A 6,858-nucleotide genomic window follows, 5' to 3' on the forward strand; every position below is an offset into this window, starting at 1 on the left:
ATTTTTTAATATAATAATTTTATATAAAGCTTTTTATCAGAAAGTATAAAAAAATAAATGCTAAACTCTGATATGAACGTTTTGTGCCTGTTATTACTTCTAATTATCAGTATACTAAAGTAGGCTCTGAATTAGGTTTGTAGGAGTAATAAGCCTAATTAGAATATATAATAGGATTATTAGTTTTATTCTATTATAATAAGACTCTTATATCTCATCACATTTATTTAGAGTAATAACTTTTATAAACATTAAACCATTTAAAAATTATGGTAAATTGTAGTATCTGTGTTTGTACCAGTACTAACTTTGAAAAGCAAAAGATATAAATTACAATGTTGCGTATGCAAAGCAGTATTTAATAACGACTATAAAACCAGTCATAAAAGATCCGTTCATGGTGGTAGAAACGTTCATATACAAACAGTGGGAGCCCCAGAGAATCCTTTTTTAGCCTCCTTAGCTTCAAAAAAACAAAAAATGGAACCTCAGAACGCTGGTAACGATGTCGAAGTGGATGATGAAATACAAAGTAGTGAACATACAAAGTTAGACTTGATAATAATTGAATTATTTAACATAATAACTTCAACATGTGGTATATCCATAGAAAAAGAAACAACATCTTCTGATAAAAGTTTGAAGAGGACGCAAGTTCAAAAATTCAAGATAATAATGCAAAAGGGGACAACCCGGGTTATGTTGTAGTCCAGGAACAAGAAGAGAAATTTACAGAATTAAATTCTAAATCAGATCATTTAACCCAGTTTCCTGACCGAGATGAAAAGGATGACACGAATATTATTAACTTGGATACTACTGAAGTAAGCAGTGAAACAACAAATTGGACTTCGCTCATGGGGAATATGGGTGTTTTAATAGATAATCTTTAAAATTGTAATGACATTTATAAAAAATATTGTAAAGAAGAATTGGTAAATGAAAAATTCGCTGCAATTGAAATTGTGAATGCAAATAGTTCTTTGGTGGAAATGTCAAAAAATATTTTGAAAATGGGAAATGCTTTTATAAGAAAACTCGATATCAAAGCTCAAAATATTATAGTTGACAAATTAGATTCATCAGCATTGATAAGCCATGACCTAGGTTTACGTCCACATACAATTACGGATAATCAAAAATCGTATTTAATCCAGTTAGGGCCACATCAACCAAAACTTACTAGTTTCCCAAGTGACGGTAAAAATAGATTAAATCCCCAGTAGTACAAAGAGATTGAACATTTAGGATACAGCACTCAGAAGGATGCCACATTTTGTTTTGTCTTCCGCCTTTTCCCCAAGTTTGTTGGAAAGAAATGAAAAACTGAAGATACTTGGATAAATGTTGGGGTGAGATCATGGTCCAAGATGGGAAAGACAAACTTGGAAGGCTTCAGGCGCGCTTTACCTCTCAAGCACATAAAGTTGCATTATGTGAATATTGTCACTTTCTTATGAAAAAAGGACGTATAGATCACCTTATTGATAAATCCAATAGACTTGCTCTAATAGAAGAGCAAAAAATAGAGGTGCAGAATAGAAAAACTGTCGAAATTCTTATTGATACATGCAAGACTTTAGGAAGCCACGGGCTAGCGTTTAGGGAATCGGTGCTAATCAAGGTAACTTTGTTGCAGTAGTGAATCTTATCTCTCGCCACAATCCCACACTAAAAGCCTGAATTGGAGATAGAGCCCTTCGTCCATATAGTGTTACATAAACGAGTCCATCGTCTAAAAATGAAATGATTAGTTTAATTGTAACTGAATTAAAGAGTAAGATTATTGATGAAATAACCAGCTCCAATTTTTTTCCCGTGATGGCAGACACTACTCCCGATATGTCACATAAGGACATAATAAGTATAGTTGTGAGAACAGCCAGTGAAAACGGTGAGATTCGGAAAAGGCTTTTGAAATCCGTCGAATGCACTGATAAGACTGGAAAAGGGATGGCTGAGCTAATTTTATCTTCTTTACATAAAGAAGACATTGGCACATCAAAGATGGCGTTTCAGTCGTATGACTACGCGAGTTCAATGTCTGGACAATTTAAAGGAGTACAAAAGTAAATAACAGTAGAAGTTGGCCATAATATACCCTGCATACCTTGTCAAGAACACAGAATAAACACTGCTCTTGAACATGCCTGCAATGTTGATACTGTAGTACGAGAATTGTTTAATGTCCTCTAACATTTGCATTTTTTCTTCACATCAAGCACAAAAAGATTTAGTCATTTAAAAGAAAAACTTGAAGACATTGACAGTGCAATACAGCTTGTAAACCTGTCTAGAACAAAATGGACGCACGAGCAAAATCTGTTAAGGTTTTAAATCAGTTTTTAGAGAAGGTTATTGATCTTCTTCAGAGCATCATAAATGATAAGATTTTTGATACTAACACGAGAACTTAGGCAATGGAACTTCTGAAAAAAGTAACAATATTTCATTTCATTATTGCTCTTTTCTTTATGAAGAATATCATTGAGAAGATAAAAATATTCACAGAAATCTTAGAAATTCCAAACTTCAATGTCATTGACAGTATTAAAGTAATTGAAAGTACTGCCAAGAACATACAAAATATCAGTAACGAAACAGATGCTATGAATAATTTGATTGAAAGTACAGTAATATTTTCTAGGAAATTACACATTGATGCAGAAAACAATTACGAACAACGCCATAGATTATTAGAAATGGAGATGAAAGCTTTTTACCAAAAAGAATTCAAAGAGGTCATAGACTCTCTAGCCATGGGTTTAACGGAAAACTCGGCAGCATTAAAGGAAATATTTGCCCCTATCACCAAAATGTTTAGTTTTCCTTTAAATAAGGATAATTTGAGTATTGAAAACTTAACAAAAGTAAACAAACTTTTGTTAAGTTTTACAATACTTTTTTCCTCCTGGATACAAGGATCATATTCCAGACGTCCATGTGCTGAAAAGCCTGATGGAAATTTTGATAGATATCTATTTAGAAGAAGGTGATGAAGGTTTTAAGTCATCAAGAACATCAGGTAAGACGCTGCAAGACATTTTGTACCATGTTGTGAAGTTAAAAGATATACTGAAACAAGCCCATAAACTATGCGTTTTTTTAATCACAGCTGCTTATGGTGTAGCATCAAATGAGCGTTCTTTCAGGCAACTCAAGATTGTAAAATCACATCTGAGAACAACAATGAGTGACGAGATATTGGATAGTCTCATGCTACTAAAGTGCGTAAAAAGAACTTTTGTAAAGAAGTTAACCCTGAACATCTTATTAAACGATGGGCTCAATTGAAGAAACGTCATATTAAAATCAAACAGTAGACAAAAAATGACAGACTGATGATAAAATATTGTGCGTATAAGTTTTGTAATAAAATAATATTTTCCATATTCCTTTGTACTAATTCATTTCCGTAAAATTTTAAACTGCTATATATGCTGCCAGAATGGTTTGTAAAGTTTATTGGATTTGTAAATTGTAACATTTTTTTGGACTGATACAATTTCACTATGAATGGGTAAAACCTTTAGACGTTTTTTGAATTGAATATTTTATATATATGTAAAGGAAGCTATGTTTTGTTAATAGAAGTTAATAAATACTGATAATTGGCAATTCATGAGAGTGAGTGCAGTGTAGTATAACAATCAGTAGATTTTGTAAATAGGACAAAAATTGATTTCTTGAATTCTTGAATTATAAAAAACAGTCGTAAAAACTTATGTTAAGCAGTTGGGAAAAAGTCTATTTCCCCTTTAGAACTTTCTCACGCAACGCCCCTGAAAATATGTTTGCGCATATAAAAAGGAACCAATCTAATTTGAAAAAATTTAGAAATCTGCTTAACGCATCAAGTTTAAAATCAAGCTAATAATTATTTAACTTTACAGTACAACAATTTCAAACGATTGAAAAATGGCTCCAACAATTAGAAGTCTGTATAACTATTTGAAACAATTTAAAAAAAAAATAACTTAATACATACTTCGTCAACCTAATGTTTTATTTATATATTTATATATTATACGTATTATAATTTTTTACATATTTTTTTATTGTTAACTTTTTTGAGAATAACTTATTTTTACAAACAATTTATTGTGAGAATAACTTATTATTTACAAACAATTTATTTTTGTTGTCTGGTGTCACTCCTTTGATCAGGATTTTTTGTGAGTGACATCTTTCTTCTCAATCTACTATTTATAGTTATTCTTAATAATGATACTTTTTTATGATTTATCATGTTATTATCTCAAACACACAAAAGAGCTGCTGCGATCCTTGCTTAAATAGTCATTTTAACAATCGAAAGTTAGATTCTTACAACATTAAGGGTGGAATGCAAGAAGCGAACTTGAGTCAAGTTCGACTTGAACTTTACATTTTAACTAATAGCGGCAGAGTATTTTTTGAGGGGAAACCCATACTCTTCTTGCATTTTTTGGTTCGCCTCTTGCATTCCACCCTAAAAATGCCTGATAAAACACAACCTAAAAGTTCTCATGCCATGATAGCTTGTTTTATTTTTTTAATGGAAAAAGTTTAAACCTTTTTTTTTGTTACAAATGTTGCCAGCAAAAAATATGAAAAAAAGTTCGTTTTATAGAATACTTAATATAAGTAGTACTTATCAAGTTAAACTTGTTTATTTATTTTTTTAACTGACGCAAGTAAATTTGAGTAAGATAATCTTAAGATCAATGTTCATCTGTCATCATTTAAAATTGAATAAATTGACCTTAATATTTATAAGCAAAACCACACGACATAAGTAACATTTAGGCGGATGCAGCTTAATTTACTTTTATTCAAAAGACTAATATAATTTGTTTAAATATATATTTGTTTTAAATATTTAAAACAATTTTTTTCTATATCTCCAAAACGCTCAATTTCACAAACGCGGTCGCTATAAAAAGAAACGGTACTGTTAGTTTTTCAAACCTATTAAATTCTCTTTGTTATTTGTTTTAAATTTTGCAGAATTCAACAGAATTTACATAAGTTACTAGATGAGAAAAAAAAAACATTTATTTAAAATCTGCGTTAAAACGAGACTGCGCACATGGAGAAAAAAAAAATTAAGAGCTTAGCATGTGTTTTTTTAATAAATGCACTAATTTTATTCTTGAGCTGTTAATAAAAATTTGGATTAATTTAAAATAAAGTTTAATAAAGTTTTCATAAATTTATATTGTGTTGAATAACAACGGAAAATAAATAGTTTTACTGGCCTTAAAAAAAAAGAAGGCGAAACTATATGTAATACCATTTGCATATGTTTTAAGAAAAAAATCCGCGCGCTATGCGTTGTTCTTTCAAAGAGTAAAATAAAATATTAACCGAACCCGTCAAGGTTTTGAAGTTATTTATAAAACCGATTTGATTTCGTTTTCTATAGAATCTTACTTAGTAGTTGAAGACCTTGGAATGAAAACCTCAAATGTCACAAAAGATTTTTTTTCAGAAGAGCATTTAAACTATTGATGTTTTTCAAAAGTACATTTTTTTTCACAGTCAATTTGAAGGACATAATTTTTAAAGAAACGTTTAACAAGAGTCATATGGACTTATATATAGTCAACCAAAAAATAACATAAACCCAATTTGCATAAAAGTGGACATTTGAGGTTTTTATTTCAAATATTTCAAATTTTTAACAAAACAGTTTCTTCTAGGTAACGACAGTTATCTTTTTAAATATTTTATTAAAATTGCATTTAAAATATTTTTCAGTTTTGAGAAAAAATTGCAAATGTCAAAATAGGTCATCCATCAATAAATATGAAATAATGCAATGAAAAATCTTTTTCTTCTTCTTATTAAATTCTTTTAAAAACTTTAGAAGTTAATTTAGAAGAAGTTTATAATTAAAAATATGAACCTTTCAACAGTTTAAAATCTCATCCTAATTCATCATCATTCTAAATATCAAAATCCTCATAAAATATCAAAAGTCCTATTAAATATGAAAAGGTAAAAAAAAACTTTAAATAGTTTTGTTTTTCTATTTTTGGCATGTTACCTTACTTTATTAATAAAATGTTTGTAAAAAAAAAGTTATTCTTAAAAAAAAAATTAGTAGCAAAAGAATATTTTTAAAAAACCAATAAAATCAATTCAAATCAATAAAATGTTTTGTGTAATGCTTTTAAAAGACCATTACTTTTTTTTTTTTTTTTTTTTAATATTGAAATTTAAAACATAAAACTGTGTTTATAAAGTTTAAATTAATAAGTCTTTAAATTAATAGTTCCTAGTTATATGTAACAAAAGCTTACAAGTAACTGAGAGTAATCATTAATTATCTTCAACTACGACGTAGTTATGACGTGTTAATCCATCGTTAATTATAAATAACTATGTGGCAATTGTTATGTAACCAATATAAATAATTGATTGTAACGTAAAAATGTATAATTACAAATAAAAATTGAAAAAATAATGAACCATAAAAGTAATGTTTGCACCTTTACTACATTATGAATGTAGTAAAAGTGCAAATATTACTTTTCGGGCTAATGCCCTTTCTGAAAGTGATAAAGAACTGCGAACTTTTAATTAAATTAAATGTGCATAATTATAGATTCCGTAGTAGTACAAGAGGAATACATTTTTGCAAAAAATATTTTAAGTTGTTTTGATTTTCAAATTGATCTGTTCTTAGACGCACTTGGACAAAATTGTCTTGAGTAGATTGTTAGCAATTTTAAAAACATTTTATTATATAAATAGTATTTATTCTTTAAATGTAAATTGAATAAAGTTGTTATGAGGGAGAAACAAATATTTGAAGAAAGATTTTCTGAAAAAAATTCACTATCAATTCCCTTAGATCTAACCGCCAAATTA

Source organism: Hydra vulgaris, chromosome 11 (genome assembly GCF_038396675.1).
Source record: "Hydra vulgaris chromosome 11, alternate assembly HydraT2T_AEP".
Classification (NCBI taxonomy): domain Eukaryota; kingdom Metazoa; phylum Cnidaria; class Hydrozoa; order Anthoathecata; family Hydridae; genus Hydra; species Hydra vulgaris.